The 17345-nt window shown below is 49.2% G+C and overlaps 1 protein-coding gene and 1 long non-coding RNA gene across 4 annotated transcripts in view; both read right to left on the reverse strand.

The window, feature by feature from the left end:
• PRKCA (protein kinase C alpha) overlaps positions 1–17345 on the reverse strand; it is a 289903-nt gene that overhangs the window by 246269 nt on the left and 26289 nt on the right. The window lies entirely within an intron of this gene.
• LOC145542273 (uncharacterized) lies at positions 8684–16090 on the reverse strand. The gene is made up of 3 exons (XR_014079736.1): positions 14698–16090; positions 13357–14047; positions 8684–11301 (listed from the first exon to the last, which is right to left on the reverse strand). It is a non-coding gene; the product is annotated as an uncharacterized LOC145542273 (long non-coding RNA).

Raw genomic sequence — 17345 nt, forward strand, 5'->3', positions numbered from 1 at the left:
TAGACACACAAAAGCTCAGAGAATGAGCATAACACCTACGCATCCCACAGACAGAAATGTAGTGGTACGAATTCAAGACCCAGAAGCAAAAGTAGTCATACCTCAAGGAACCCCATCACCACTGGGTAAGCAGTTGCAATACTTAATTCGAAAAATCCTAAGTATGTACTGGTTAAAACTACAAGCAGCAAGAGGCATCTCACCACCTCCCTCTCATTGGCACTTATCTTGATTTTCATCAGCACATTCAGCAGGGGTTGACTGCCTGCTTGTAACTGAATTAGAATGGTCTCAGTTTTAATGAAGCCTTCTCTGCATATATAAACTGGGGGTGGGGGTGGGGGGACATTCAGTGAGAAAATCTGACCTGTAGGAATTTGGAGACTATTGTTAGCAAATACCATAAAATGCGCTTATTTCCAATTAATCTTTCCAAAAAGACTACAAGCCAAAGACAGCTTCAATTCATGCTGTCTTCTCTCTCTGGCAACCGGAATTCATGAGGGGCTGGTGAAGCGCAAGCATGGAGGAGAAAAAGCATCCTGTTAGGATGCTGAAAATCACATCATCAGCAACAAGAACAATGCTTCTCCCCTGACCACACCAGAAGATAAGGAAACATCACAAAAAGGCCAAGGCACAAATGAAAATTAAATTTCTGCTTAATCATCCTTTTGCAGAGTAAAAAAAAAAAGTACTTTATGTGCAAGGCAGTATCATCTCTTAATAGCTATGGGACACGTTGCTATCACTCTGCCGCTGCTCAGCTGGAGAAATAGGATTAGTGGCCTAAGAGGGAAGCGCTTAAACTGATTAGGCAAGTAGGCGGTCCTGGGCCAAAAGAGCAGGGAAAAGATACAGGCCAGCCTTCTGTGGCTAAGCGTCCTGCAGAGTAAGAAACCGGGACGTTAGATTACAATTAACATGAGCAGTTCTAATCCTCCATCTTCAAAACAGTGACAGGTCAGATTTTGGCTGGCTCGAAACACAATTTTATCTTCCAAGATTTTCAGAATAGTCACCATGCATCTATTCATTTTCTTCTTTTTTTTTATTCAACAGTACTTATTAAGCAACTGCCATCTTAGGCACTAGACTCAGAGCGTGCATGCAGGGGACAGAAATAATGTGACTTATCGTTCCACCTGTTAAGGACCTGAAAGGACAAACTGAGTCTCTCAGACTTGGATTCTGATGCGCTGGGTTGGCAGTTATCTTACAGATGACTGTGGACTCTTTGATTCTGCAAAAGATCCCTGGAGTCCAGAGCTGTATATTAAGTAATATGATATGAAAGAGGCCACGATCATGTCTGCCATGCCAGCCACAAGCTCCTTCTGCACAACAAATTTTAAAGAAATTTGCCCAAAACAGAAATTTTCAAGATCGACTAATGTAGAGTTTGATGGTGATACTGACAACGTAAGAAGGAGCCTGTCTGTGCTGGACTTTCTCACTCAGGACAGTGACAGGCCCCGTCTTGTGGACAGAACAGCTCCCGGCAATTGTGGAGCAAAGGCCTGGAGTGAGAGCCCAGCATTCGTTTTGAGATTCTGGAAATAGTCAACCAGGGTCACAAAATCCCAGAGCCACAGGAACCTGACACCACTTCAATTCCTTCATTTCCAAATATTTTCCACAATGTTTCTACTGGGGAATTCCTCAGTGCTTTCATAATAGAAGTCAGAGGGAAAACAAACTCCCTTTCTGAATCAAATGACCCGATTCTGTCTGTCCTGAAAGAAAGGGACGCCGGTCGTAACATTCAGCAGACAGCCCAGAGAGGTGGTTGCCGAGAGCAATTATAAAAATTAAAATAGAGATTAGGGTCAGAGTGAGTCATCAAAAATGGTTAAGCTTCAGCAAAACGTGAAGATCTGCGTGTGCTATCCTTAATGGAGAGGATTTCAAATGTTAGATCCGGGACATGACCCTTTAACTAGGGACTTGATCAGTTTAATGCCGTCGCAGGTACCCACCTGTTAAACAGGTCTCTGGAGGGCACAGCATGAAATTGAAACTATCCTTGATGCAACTGGGTAAAGCTGGTCAACAACCAACAACAATCTGCCAGACTTCAACCTGGCATTAAGACCAGATTACCAAAGGGTCCTATCGAAGAAATATTTCTGAAATACGAAATGGCTGGAAAAAACTATGCCCTCTGAAAGAAGAGCATCCCTCATCCCTCATCCCTCCACCACCCGCCTCCTCCCCAAACCCCCGCAAACTCAAAAACACCCCAAGCCCCAGATGTTGTTTCTTCTCCTGACACTCCTCTCCTGTCATTTGCTCTAGAGCTGGCCATGGGCGTTCCACGACTTGGACCAAATTACAGTTTCAGCAAGCCTGTGACAGAGACCGTCTGGGCTGTCTGCAGGACCCCCACCCTTGCTCCAGGAAATCCCATCTCGCACTCAAGGACGGTCCTCCAGGCCCCGGGAGAACACCAGGAGCTCCCCGCCCCGCCCCACAGAGGGAGAGGAGAGCGAGGAGGAGACAGAGCTGAGGTGGGACCAGCCCGGGGGGCTCTGAGCTGTGCAGCCTTGCCTGGCAGACTTTCCCAGGATCCAGAGGCGACTCCCAGACCCTGGGATCTCAGGGCAGCCCCTGAGCTGTTTGCTCCCAGACTCCTTCCCTGTGCGCGAATTCACTGGATCACGGTGGGCAGAGACCAGGCTGGACCAACCAACCAAACTCTCTCTGCTGGGAACGTAAGCCGGGACCTGCCTGCTAGCGCTTGAACGCGGGTGTTGGCGCACTCAGGACCTGACGGGGTGCTCTAGAACCTGTGAGCAGGGGAGCGCCGAAAGCCTGACTGCTACGCAGAGAAGAATGAGCCAGTTCAGGGAGGGGAGGGCCTGGCGTGTGAGCCCCTGCACAGCCAGATCCGGCTCACCCCCTTGCAGCCCCCGCCCCAAAGTGCCCTGTGCGTTCTTATATAGACAGTCCACCAGGATGACTTCCACCTGGTTTGAGCAGGCATTTGCTTTTTGTAACTAATATGACAGTCATATGCTTAAATCATTTAAAAGCCAGCATCTGATGATTTATAGCCCCAGGAGAAGAGCTAAGGAGACTTTTCAGCAACGTGTACTAGAATATATTCGTTTCCAGTTTCAAAACAATTTTGTAGTTCCCCAAAGCCCTTTCTCAAACGCGGTCCCATGCACAGGAGGAAGCTTAGATTAGTACTGAGTCACTGTGCAGGCCCTAAGTGATGACCTGTTAAAAAACTAAAAGCTCTAATACATATATATGGAATCCAGAGAAATGGTGCTGATGAACCTATTTTCAGAGCAGGAATAGAGACGCAGACATAGAGAACAGACGTGGGGGCAGAGCGGGGAAAGGGGAGGGTGGGGTGAGTTGCGAGTGCGGCACTGATGCCTACACACCACCGGGTGAGAGACAGGAGCTGGTGGGCAGCTGCTGCGTGACACGGAGCCCAGCTCTGTGCTCTGTGATGACCCGGGGGTGGGACGGTGCAGGAGGTGACAAGGAGCTTCCAGGAGGAGGGGACACGGCTATACCTATGACTGATTCATGCTGATGTATGGCAGAAACCAACACACCATTGTAAAGCAATTAAGAATAAATTAAAAAACAAAACTAAACTAAAAGCCTTGAGTGAACGGCTTTACTTTCAAATCTTCAAGTTTAGGAAGAGTCTCATGGCACCCCACTCCAGCACTCTTGCCTGGAAAATCCCATGGATGGAGGAGCCTGATAGGCTGCAGTCCATGGGGTCGCTAAGAGTCGCACACGACTGAGCGACTTCACTTTCACTTTTCACTTGCATGCATTGAAGAAGGAAATGGCAACCCACTCCAGTGTTCTTGCCTGGAGAATGCCAGGGACGGGGGAGCCTGATGGGCTGTCGTCTATGGGGTCGCACAGAGTCGGACACGACTGAAGCGACTTAGCAGCAACAGGGGTTTAAAGCACAGAGCACAGGTCAGATACAGCTGGGAGAAAGCTCGTCCCAGCTCAGGCAGGAGTTTAGAACCACTCGGCCTCCAGGCACCCTGTGAGCTGGCCGCACCCCCAGCACGCGGGGGCCAGGATGGTGCTGAGCCGCCCGCTCCGCAGACGACAGGCACCTGGGCTCCGTGCACGTGTAGGGAGCACAGGGGCCATCAGAGCAGACACCTCCCACTGGGCTCCTGCCATCAAACATTCACACTTTAGTAAGAGAGAAATGTTACTACAACTACAGGGGGCTGCGGTATACTCTGAGACAGGAGGGGAAGGGGGGTCTCCTGAAGGACTGCAGAGGACGAGCTGTCAGCTCCACAGGCTGGGGAAGAGGGCCCAGGACACAGAACCTTGGTGCTCACCAACCGCAGGGGCCCCCAGCCCCCAGGACACAGAACCTTGGTGCTCACCAACCAACCACAGGGACCCCCAGCCCCCAGGACACAGAACCTTGGTGCTCACCAACCAACCACAGGGACCCCAGCCCCCAGGACACAGAACCTTGGTGCTCACCAACCAACCACAGGGACCCCCAGCCCCAACACAGCTGCTCGGCCTCCCGAAGGGGGAAAACAGTTCTAACCACTGTCACCGCGGTTCATTTTATTTATTTCAGGAAGAAGGGGGAGAAACCGTCTGCCCTGTAACCACCCTCCCTTGTCTCTTAAAGGTCCACTGACACCCACCTGAGAAGGAGCCCCACTGCCCGTCGCAGTGCCCGGGCCAGACCACCCGGGGCACACCAGCCTCTCCCGAGCCCAACCCGCGGCCAGACAGGCACGTCGCCTCCTGGGCGTGCACGTCCCCCCAGGACCACCTCAACACGGGAGCCGGTTCCCGGGCAGAGAGGGGGCCCTGGCGGAGCTGTAAGCGGGGCGCCCCGGCTTTAGTTACGGGAACGGCTCCAGCGCCGGGGATGCTCCTCCCCTCCCGGCCCCCGGGGGGACTTTTTCTGTAACCTCTGTAACCCAAGAGACCCACGGGGCCACGTGACGGGGAGGAGAGTGGCCTAAAAACCCCACGTCTCCGGTTCCAGCGGCCGCAGCTCACCTTTCACGTTTCACACAGGGGAGACATTAACCACAGCCCTAAAAATAAGGGCTGCGGGCGGCCAGAGGGACGGACACCCAATACCAATCAGAGCCGTGGGTGAGGAGGGCTGGCAGGCTTTGGGAGCGGGGCCAGGCGCGCTCCTCCGCGGAGAGCGAGTCCAGGGCCCAGGCTTGGTCACAGCCTGCGGAAGGTGCGAGAACACTTGAGCTGGACGGCAAGAGGCCCGGGAAACCCCCCACCCCCGGCGGCGGCCACCACACGGGCAGACACTCCACTGCTCACCGGGGAGCAGAGGGTGACTCATCCCCCGCCCAGCAGGCCAGCAGAGCAGGGGAGGGGACGAGGGCTGCAGCCAGAACCCCCCGGCCTGCTCACCATGCAGGCTCCCGGGGGACGCGAGCCCTGGCCAGCCTGCCTGGTGCAGAGCGCCCACCACCCACGGGGAGCAGCGGAGACCCAGCGCCCGCGGCGTGCTGACTCATGTCCTTTTTAAAGTATTGGGATTGACACACGCACACTACTGACACTATATATAAAACAGGTAACTAATGAGAACCTGTGCATAGCACACGGGCTCCACTCAGGGCTCCGTGGTGACCTGGTGGGAAGGAAATTCAAACAGAGGGGTGTGTGTACACAGAGCTGATTCGCACAGTCAAGGCCAGGGTCTTCCCAATGGTCACGTACAGTTATGAGAGCTGGACTGTAAAGGTGGCAGAGCACCAAAGAATCGATGCCTTCAAACTGCGGTGCTGGAGAAGACCCCTGAGAGTCCCCTGGACAGCAAGGAGATCACACCAGTCAATCCTAAAGGAAATCGACCCTGAATATTCATTGGAAGGACTGATGCTGAAGCTGAAGTCCCAGTATTTTGGTCACCTGATGCGAACAGCTGACTCATTATTAAAGTCCCTGATGCTGGGAAAGATTGAGGGCAGGAGGAAAAGGGGGCAATAGAGGATGGGATGGTTGGATGGCATCATCGACTCAACGGACATGAACTTGGCGGCAAAGTCTGGGACATGGTGAAGGACAGGGAGGCCTGGCATGCTGCAGTCCATGCGGTCACAAAGAGTCGCATACGGCTGAGTGACTGAGCACCAACAGGTACCTGTGCTATACAGCAGAAATGACCCCCATAAGGCAGGCATACTCCAATAAAAATACAAAAATAAAGGACTTGAGAGAAAACCATCATCAAACTTTAAACGGGAGGCAGCATTCAACATCTGCTGCACACACACTGCCACAGGTATCTTCACAGCTGATTAGGTGACCGTCCATGAGCAGTTTACGGGGCTCTGGAATCGCACACAGGAAGAGGGGAACTGTTCGCTGGCCGGACCCTCCTGAGAGGGGCAACCTTAGCTCTTCACGCCTTTTCAGGGTCTGGTGCACCGTGAACACTTCCGAAGAGAAATTACTGACACCTTTAACAACAACGTCACATTCCAAAGACAAAGGCTTTATGAAAATCCTCAAGGCAGCCCCAGATACACCCTCAGCTAAATGCTACCTTAGAATTGTGCACAAAGTGTCTATTTTAGAGATCTGTAATTTTTAACTGTGTCGTTCTGCTTTTCAACTAAGCCGCTGACTAAAGGGAGATCCACTTTACAATCTGGTTACACACACGTGGATGATTCACTCGTGGGATTATCCCACCGTCAGGCTGCCCAGCCCTCCACTGTCCGACCTGCCCCCAGAGAGCTATCAGCCGTCTGCTGCTACAGGCCAAGTATGCAGATCACCGTTAAGACTCCAGGAACAGAACGGTGGTGATGTTCTGGGCCTGCGTGCATTTCTAAGAGAAACAGGAAGCCTCAGTGGTGGGTGTCCTAGACCACTGCTACAGTGTCTGTGACGTGGGAATCTTACTGTGGCTCCTCCGAACCCTTAACGTGTGGCTCACTGACCTCCAAGGGTCCACGTGAACAAAACTCTGCCTGATGAGAGGAAAATCACATTCTCTTTCTTCCCTGTATTGACATCAGCCCTGATGGTGAGAAAGCATTTGTGGTAACAAGACAGCCGGTGCCTTAGCAGAATCACTAGGCGGACAGGCAAGACGCTCATCCCGCCACCAGCTCCCAGGTCTTTTCTCCACCACGGACTGTAGCCCGCCAGGCTCCTCTGTCCGTGGGATTCTCCAGGCGAGCGCACTGGAGCAGGTTGCCATTTCCTTCTCCGGGGATCCTCCCGGCCCAGGGATCAGACTTGTATCTCCTGCATTGGCAGGCAGATTCTTTACCATCTGGGCCACCAGGGAAGCTGAGCCTCTCTAAAGCCAGGTTCATATTTAAGAAGCCTTGATGATGCATCTGAAGTCCCATGTTCACTTTCTACTTGTATTAAAGCGCTTTGGCCACTCTGCACGGGTGACGGTTGTCACAGTCCACTCTTTCTATGGAGCACTGTTCTTACTTGAAAGAGCTACCAAACTGTGGGTATTCAGACTTGGAGATCGGGCAGATACTCTCATGAAAATGAAGTGAGCTCTCGCTTCGTGGAAAATAACTGACGGTATTATCGCCAGTGATAAAAGTCAAGCTTTCAAGTGAAAAATAGAATTTTCAAAGACTTCTATCTGCCTTGAGCTTGACAGCTTCCTAAGACCTAAAAGGTTTTTGATGAGACGGACGGTGGTATTAACTGTAATTTTTTGATGTTTTATATTGATGTGTCAACACTTAAAAGGCCCACAGGACTAAATAAACTTCGTGTTTGCCAAACTAAAGAAGATCACAAGCACTTAGGAGACCTGCTCAATACCCGAGACGGTGGACACAGATACAGCTTCACAGTCTATACTGCAAGCCACCTGAGAGACTCACCTGCCTGCTATCAACGAAGAATCTCTCCAATTACCTGAGAAGGTGGATGCTCCCCCTTTTTACTATTATATGTTCAACACATACTTCAAAGGCATCAACAGACTGAAAGCAAAAGGAGCTGAGAGTCCAAGCGTGTTTCATTAACCAGATGTTAAATTTCTAGTATGTAACACTCAATTTTGTTTTGAAAAATATACTTCTTTATCACAAAATTATGTAACTCATGTTCACATGTGAAGGGTTTATCATTGCTATTTTCTTATAAATTAAAAAAATTCCCATTTTTAATCTGTAATAAGGTGAATATTGGTAGATAAAATCCAGATAAACAAAAGCCCTTTGGAATTTCCAATAATTTAGTGTAAAGGAGTCCTGAGACCTAAGAGTTTAAGAACTATGACCGTGATACAATTTATATAAAATTCAAAATGTCAGGTCTTATTTAATATTTCCAAATTAAAATGGGCTTCTGGTATCATAAGACATAACACGATCTTGAAAGCTTGGCTTTTCAATATATACTTTGCTCTTCTCTCAGGGTCTGTCATTCTGGTACTGAAACCAATCCTACGACTTGTCATTAGGTGTCTACTTACAATGCAGGGATCAAGTCCCTTCTAGATGATGCTAGAAATGCAGCTTACACTCAGTGGCATTCATCCGCCTGCCTCCCTGAACATTCATTCAATAAAATTAACCATCTGATCAATGCCAAGCCCCATCCTTGGCCCTCTCGACATCACAACACTGATGTACTTAACTGCATTTTTAGGAGGGCTATGAATTCTTTTCAAACATTTGATTTTTGTTCATTTCCCTTTTTTTTTTTTTTTGGAGTTGAGATATTTCATCCTACATCTGAAGGCTATTGTTACATTCATTTTTCTGTCTATAATTTCATGATAAAAATAAAATTTCATAAGAGGAGGAGATGTATTGACTACCAGAAGGACTCTGGTGTGCTCAGACCCCCTCCGACACTGCCTCCTCTCTCCGGTGATAAAGGAGCAGTCCCTGATCAGGCACTGCAGGAAGCCAGCTGATAGCATCAGGAAGGGGACCCAGAGACCCCTTCTGGGAGGGAGGCAGAGGTGCCCCTACTGGCAGATGATCCGAGGCCCAGAGGCAGTGTGGGTTTCCTTGTAAAGCTGATCAGGCAAGTGATGGTACATAAACAAACGCTACTCTCAAAGTCATTAAAGCAAGAGTCCAGAGGAAGCTGAAAGATAACTGTCCATTAGTCACACCGGCTGAACATAAGTGACCACTTCAAAAAGTCAACATCCTAACAAGGTTTAATTCAATCACAACCTAAAAAAACAAAACAAAACAACATCGCCACCACAAACTGAGAGCTGGCTAGAAAAGCTGGTGTGGGAGGCCAGGACTGTCACACAGAGCAAGTCTGACTTGGGAATGATGCTTCTGTGAATCTGAGTATTCCACCGTCTCCAAAACAAGATGAGGTATGAGCTTTCCTAACGAAGTCCTGCTGTGGAGGATGAAAGGCGTCCTATCTACAGAAAAGACAGGACACAAACTAGAACAATAAGAGGGGGAGCCTTATGATGAGTTTGTGCAGGGGCATTCCAGAGAAGAGGTCGGCTCAGGCTGCAGACGCTCCCTGACGCTCATTCTCCACCTACTAATAATCCGCCTTTTCTAAGCTTCAGCTTCCCATCTGTAAAATGGGAAAGCGAGTTCCAATCTCACAGCATAGTTACATAAGTCACCTAGCACAGGGCTATGCTAATGATTACCAGGTGTGAGCACTGAAAAGGCAAAGCAGTGTGCTAAAGCAGTTTGTAGACACAAGTCAGTGAAGACATCCTGAGAAAGTGGCTTTTAGGAGAAGTTCAAACTCCCTACTATAAAGCTGAGCAGGAAATTTCCACTCCTTCATGTCCTTGTGCTTTATAAGACTGCAACAAGCATCTACTGCGTGGCCTCAGTGATGAAAGATACTTAGTGGTTCCTAACCTGTGTGAGTCATGGCCCTCCCCTGGGTCTAAGTCACAGAGGGAATCTCTTCTCAGAAGATGCTGACAATCTTTAACTTAGCGAGGGACAGACCCCCCAAGACGCATTCACAGGCCAAGCCGAAGACAATGCCTCAGACATTCTGAGGTTATTGATCTGAACTGAAGGCCAAGGCCACTTGGTCCAGCGTCAGGAACCAGACGAGAGCCTGGCTCATTTCCCACCACGCCTTGTCTCCGGGAAGGGCAAGCCAGCCTCCTAGGAGCCAGCTGGGCACCCAGCCGACCGTGGACGCTGCCTCCTCGCTCCGCCCGTCTACCCTCCCTGAGTCCGTCCCTCTCTGAAGCCGGGCTCTCACTCCCGCCCCCGCCGCCTCCTCCCCTGTCCTGGTGGCCACCACCGTTCGGCAGGACGGCCTCAGCAGCGTGGTGACCGGTCTCCCCACAGTCTGATCTCCACCCTGCGGGCCGGGTAAACTGAAAACAGCCTTCACACCATCTGCCCCATCCCCACACACATCTCTTCAATAGCTTTCCATGAAAAAAAAAAGCAAACTTCTTCATTGAAATGAAGCTATGTCTCTCTGATTGATAACAAAGAGTTGTATGGCCCCAGAATGGCTGTGAGAAAAACAAAGTCACGTGGAAGAAACGTAAATCATGGCAGGGAGAGATGGATGAAGACTCAGCATCGACAGCCCCACGTATTTTTCAGTTACTTGGGAAACTGAAGTCTGTGTGGAGAGCGTAACATGCATCCAATGCCCAGTACGTCAGACGTTACCTCTCCCCAGTCACCCCGATTTTAGAAATTTAAATTAAAACTATTTAATTTAGAAATTAAAATGTAAAAAAAAATGCATAGTCCTAACATCCAAACTACTTTTAAAATTCTGGCATTAAAAAAATATTTAAGAAGGTATGCAGTGCAGAGAAGGACAAATGCAAAAATATATGTGTTGGTGTTTGAGTTGATTTGTCATTAACACTAGGCAAAGATCATTCTTGGTATCTTTGTACACGGATGGATGGATGAATGGAGACATAGACAAACAGAAATAATTTTAGGAAAACGATGTTCAACATGTGAAGTCATTCTTACCGAAGTTAAATTTGCTTGCCTACAGCAAAACAAAAGTCTATGGCTGAGACGGCGAAGTCTGTGGAGAAACTGAAGTCTTTGTAAGCAGCGCTTCAGTTTGGGGCGGAACCGGCGCACTGCACCTTGAGAGAGCGTGAGCAGCAGCACGCTACTGCCTCCCCATTTTATCTGCGCCCTCAGACCCTCGTCCGCATCACGTGTGTGCACGCCGTGCCTGTGTGCTCAGTCGTGTCCGACTCCCTGCGACCCTTTGGACCGTAGCCCGCCAGGCTCCTCTGTCCACGGGGTTTTCCAGCAAGAAAACTGGAGCTCCCACTGCTTCCTCCAAGGGATCTTCCCAACCCAGGGATCAAACCTGCATCTCCTGGGTCTCGGGCACTGCAGGCGGGTTCTTCACCCACTGAGCCATCAGGAAGATAGTATCTTGGTTTATAACTTTCACATCCCGTCCTGTTCTCATAATTCTCTTAATCATCTGTCACCAGTTCTACCAACACGTAAATGGGTTCACACGCTCACCCTCCTCCCCTAGTACCTCCAGCTCTGAATCTGGCTTTTTTTTCAATTTGTTTTTATTCAGCTTTTAACTGGATGGATTTCAGAACTTCTTTACAAGTAGGGCCACATCTGATTTTGTCAGTGCTACACCCACAGGACACCACGTATAATAGGTGGTCCAGAAAATATCTGTCCAATGCTGAAATCTATAACTGCAAAACCATGACAACAGCTTACAGCCTATTAAGCCACTTCTGTTGTATCTGTGGCCCACATAAGACAACCTGAAATCATGAATTCCTTGTTCAAGAATTGTAGTCATTCACTAGACTATCTGTCACAGGTTTACAAGCCACCTTCCTGTCTGAGACACTTTCTTAATAAATCGTAGTGACATGTAAGGTTGCTTTTTAAAGCTATATGAATGTTCAGGGCAAAATGCAAAAAGCCGTTCATTTACATAAATACTCAGAAGATAACCAGGTCAAGTTCAATTTCAAATTCCAAGCCGTTATCATGTTATGCTAGGATCACACTGGCACAATCAAGCATCTAGTTAATTATTTGTGTTTCATTACCATTAACTCATCTCACCAGAACAGCTCCTTCCTGCTGAGTACTCTTCAAAAATCCAAAACTTTAACTTGTTTAAATTTATATCCTTCAGCAGAACTTCCCAGGAGAGTCAGAATTGAGCGCTCACACTGTAAGACGTGTCCCCGCCACGCTGCAAGAACCACAGAGCACACATTTCAAACCACGCCTCGCTCCCCTCTGCACCTCTGAAAGGGCGATTCATACGAAACACATGTCAAGTTCTTAGAAACTGCCAACTACCATCAGAACTTGCACCTTTGACATTAAACCCAGAAAAAAATGTGATGGATCCGACAGACTGAAACTGAATCTGAAGAGTCTACTTAATATTTACTGTCTGCTGCCAGCAAGCCCAGCTGTTAACACGAAGAAACCAAGAGGCCTGCCACGGGCCCACACTTCTGCCTCCAGGAGCAGGAAGCTGGCAAGCCTCTGGACAGAGGACCCGGGACCACCGACAAGCAGGAGAGATGCAGTAGGTGTTGTGAGGTTTGCAGTTTTTGTCTTTTCAAAAACAAAAAAAGGCAAGAATTGCAGAGACCCATGCAAAGGCTCATTCAAATCAATAACCCCTCAGCCCCTCTTCTTGCAGGCTGACGCCCGGCCCTCCCGACGCCCACAGAGCCGGCCGTGGACTTCCTGACCCTGGGTGCTGCCCCTGTGACGGGAACTGTCGTCACGCTCCTCCTGGGCCTCGGGACCATGACCGGCGCCCACACCTTAACCGCCAAGTAACTGGAGCAGAATTCTGGCCTCTGGCCTCCCCGCCCACAGCGGCTTTCCCAGTGATGGAGACAAGTGACACCCAAGTGCAGGGCTTCTGGGGACCCGGGTTCCGACGGGCTCTGCCTGCTCGGAGCGGACAGGAGCACCCGACGGTGACGCTTTTGCTTCGCCCTCCATGGAACGTTCTAAATACCCTCCTGCTTATGCTCTAATGTTTCTCCCATCCTAAAGAAGCTCAGAAGCCGTGGTTATACTTAGTCCAAATTCATCTTCTGGATGAGCGGTGTTTGTGTAGCAGACACAGAAAGTCTCTGCTGACCTGCCTGCCTCAAGAGCTTCTGGAACGTTCACAACCTGACAACCTAAACCAAACAGGGGCCTCGTTCTGACGAGCTGTATCTGCCGCCGCTGAGACCACGACTCCCCCAGCCGTGTGCTGTGCGCAGTCTCTCAGGCCTGTCCGACGCTTTGCGACCCCATGGCCTGTAGCCTGCCGGGTTCCTCTGTTCATGGGATTCTCCAGGCAAGAATACTGGAGTGGGCTGCCATGCCTCCCTCCAGGGGATCTTCCCAACCCAGGGGATCAAACCCAAGTCTCTTACATCTCCTGCATTAGCAGGCAGGTTTCTTTACCACTAACGCCAAACTCCTGCTGAAGGCCAAAGCACCGCCCCGGACCTACGCCCCCGAGGCCCTGGTCATTATTGTCCATCACTGAGATTATCTTAAGCAAAAGTCCACAGCTTTTTGTCTCATACAAACATATTGTGGTGCAAGGCTTGTTTGTAAGGCTTAAATATCTTTTTCCATTCCTCCTGAAGAGTTTAACGCAATTCACAAAAAGAGGAAAGTATGCATGTTTGGCACAGAACTAATCCACACCACTTTTACCCCAAAAGAGTCCTTCCGGTTAAGCCTAGAATTAAAATGACATCAAATGTTAAGGCTTACACGCTTAGCTTATGAAATGAAGTTATAATTCAGATCTCTCACTTTCACCTCTGTTATATAATTTTATAAAGGCATTTGAAAATCTGACTAAGCCCGCATTCATAGAGTAATGGGCAGATTTCAAGATAGAGTCTTAATCTGGGGGAGATTTTGTTGCTGTGGGGGGACTTTCCGAGTTGGAGGACGTACACTAACATCAGGATATTCCCATAAAGCATTTTTGCCCTTTTTGCTGGCCTTCAGAGACAAGCTACCACCCTCCACTCAACCACGAGAAGAAATAGAATAGAGTGTAGGTATTTTTTAAAAGCAGCAAAAGGAAACAGTCTCTATTTAAAGGTTTTGAGGGGAAAGAGGAAGGTGTCAAGCGAAAAAAGATTCTGGAGCTGACAGTTCTTTAAATGGACTCCAAGCAGCTGTTACGTTTCTTTCTAAGCTCCCCTTAAGTAGTAATGACTAAACAATATTGGGTTTTGAACCAACAGAATAGAAACCAAAGTTCCTTTACAGAAAGTTTTCCAATAACTCTAGGGAAACACTTAAGAAAATGTTTTTAGCATAACCTAAAGTTAAATTTAAGTTAGCTGCAACTTGGTTTGCAAAGAGGAAAAAAAAAAAAAAATCTTTGAGTTAATGAAAGGGATTTTAGTCTAAGTGGAAACTGAAGAAATTTGGGTTTTACAAAAGAATCCATTTTCCTTTTCAGCCACTCTGTCTTCAGAAGGCCCAACTTTAAAAGATGAATTAAATACTGGGGTAATGGCTCAGTGGTAATGAATCTGCCTGTCAAGCAAGAGACACCAGAGACATGGGTTTGATCCCTGGGTCGGGAAGATCCTCTGGAAAAGTAAATGGCAACCCACTGCAGTATTCTTGCCTGGGAAGCTCCATGGACAGAGGAGCCTGGTGGGCTCCAGTCCATGGGGTCAGAAAGAGTCGGACACGACTGAGCAACTGAACAACACAAGGGCAAACAGACGGCAGGGCCCCCAGGGCAGGCTCGAGAGGCAGGCCCGCGGGAGAGTCTGCCCGGGGCGTCTGGAACTCTCCGGAAGATTAGGACTCCAGAAGCAAGTGTTGCAAAGTCAGCTTCAAAAACTCCAGCCAGAACTCGGCCATTCCCTCTCTCAGCTGATACTGTAACAGTAACTGTTTGAACTTCTGTATCTATCCCATCCCTTTTAGCACAGGAGTTATCAGAACCAAAATGATCATCTACCCCCAATCTATCTACTTTCTTTCCAACACACAGGCACACACTCTTCAATACATGTCTAAGGAAGGCCAGAGAGACAGAGACGAGCCTCATCCAGTGCTGCAACAGTTACCGAGTCAGAAAGCTGAGGCTGAAACGCGGCCGGACCAGAGGCCCAGGACAGTGGCTGCAAGTCCATCCTCTTCATTTCCTTCTGTTATCTTGTGAAGAACTGATGCTTTCAAACTGTGGGGCTGGAGAAGACTCTTGAGAGTCCCCTGGACAGCAAGGAGATCAAACCAGTCCATCCTAAAGGAAATCAACCCTGATATTCACTGGAAGGAAGGACTGATGCTGAAGCTGAAGCTCCAATACTCTGGCCACCTGATGTGAAGAACTGACTCACTGGGAAAAGACCCTGATGCTGGGAAGGATTGAAGGTGGGAGGAGAAGGGGGCGACAGAGGATGAGGTGGTTGGATGGCACCACCGACTGAATGGACATGAGTTTGAGCAAGCTCCAGGAGAGAGTGGAGGACAGAGGAGCCTGGCGTGCTGCAGTCCGTGGGGTCACAAAGGGTCAGACAGGACCTAGCGACTGAACAAACCACCTTGTGAGCAGGAAGCCCGTTTCCAAACGCAGCAGTACGATGGCCTGGTGAATTCTGCTGTCTACAACTACTCCCCGTAAATAGCTGGATCTGAGAAACAGCTGTGTGAAACCTCTGCCAGGAAGAGCCAATTAGAACTACAAAAACATCTTCCTTGTTGGTTATGGTCCAGTCTCCCAAAATGTTTTTCCCTTCTTCCACTATCACCTCCTCAGAAGGCTGTCCAAGTCCAGAAGCAACTACAGAATCTTGGTTCATGTCTATTTCAAAAATCGAGAGGACTGCTTTGGACAACTCCACACCCGTCAGTTTAAGATGAGTGGGGTTGGTACGTCCTCAGCAAACTGAGTTTACTTACTGAGCAGATGCATCACCAGACTGGGCTTCCCTGGGGGCTCAGCTGGTACAGAATCTGCCAGCAATACAGGAGGCCTGGGTTCCTGCATTGAGGAAGATCCCCTGGAAAAGGAAATGGCAACCCCCTCCAGTATTCCTGCCTGGAAAATCCCACGGACAGAGGAGCGAGGCCAGCTCCAGTCCATGGGGTCTCAAGAGCCAGACATGACTTAGTGACTAAACCACCACATCATGAGACTAACCCTAGAAGTGAGGAAGCCGACACCAGGAACAGCAGAGCCCCGGCCGGCGCTCCCTGGCCGGCCTCTGCCCGTCCTCTGGAGGAAGACAATTCAGGGAGGCTATGTCAGGTGCTTAGGCCGATGCGCAGACCGTGGTTTGCAGCCAGAGTGGCGTTTGCAGCCAAACTGGTGTTTTTGTACAGTAAGTCAAGACAGCCAGTTCTGAAATTGGACCGAAGTCTTCAGTTTGGAGCCAGGCAGAAACGAAGAGTGACAAGTTTGGTCAATGACCAGAGAAAACCGGTGCTTCCTGGAGACCGACACCAAGACCTGGCAGGCCTGGTTGGTGTCAAGTCCAGAACGTGCCCTGGACAGGAGACACGGCACCCGGCCAGGTAAACGCGGTGCCCAGAGCATCCTGCAAGTGCCTTAGGGGCTCACTCAGGAAGGACCAGCCTGCCAGAGCGATTCACACGGTTAGGACTACCTCTCCAAGAACACGCCACCTGTCACAATTGGGACTAAGGAAAAAGTCTTCGAGGTGAAAAAAAAAACAAGTATCTATGGTATTGGCACGGTGTAGCAACAGAAGTTAAAAATTTGGCTTTTGGGTTCATGCAAAAGCAAAAGACTCATTAATCATGGGCTAAACCTTCACATTCAGGATTTCATCCAGAATTCCACTGAATCAAGCTCTTAATACTCCAAGTCAAAAGGCCAATGCCAATTTTTCTGGTACTTCCCCTTAACAAAGAACACCACGGCATCTTAGGAAGAGATCAGGCATCAGCACCTGTTCACTCAGGTGTAAACCTTCAGTTCACATGGTTGCTCTTTGAGTTTGGACAAGCTTCTTAGCTACTCCACTTACAGGGTGGTTTCCTAGTTTGTAAAGTGCGCAAAAATCAAGACTGAGGCTTGATGTGACGTGAGAGGGCGCTTGGTCTTTGGGGACGCTGACGGTTTGCTTACACTCCTTTCCGCGGGCCCTCATCTTGCATCCTTTCTGAGCCCTCAAACATCTTGTCACCCCCCCCAACTCTTTTAGCCCCCTGCCCCCCAATCTGTTTCCCTCCGTCCCAGGATTCCTGAGTTTGACTCTGGAGGGGAAGTGAAAATGAAGATCTAGTTAGATTCTCACGAACAGAAGAGGAGACCTATCCGGAGTCAAACTCAAAAAGAAGGACACTGAACACAGACGCCCAGACCTCTGGTTCCACACGAGGCTCCAGCTGGGACTTTCC

The sequence above is a fragment of the Giraffa tippelskirchi genome, chromosome 3, assembly GCF_054371585.1.
Source record: "Giraffa tippelskirchi isolate mGirTip1 chromosome 3, T2T-mGirTip1v1.2.pri, whole genome shotgun sequence".
Taxonomy (NCBI): Eukaryota; Metazoa; Chordata; class Mammalia; order Artiodactyla; family Giraffidae; genus Giraffa; species Giraffa tippelskirchi.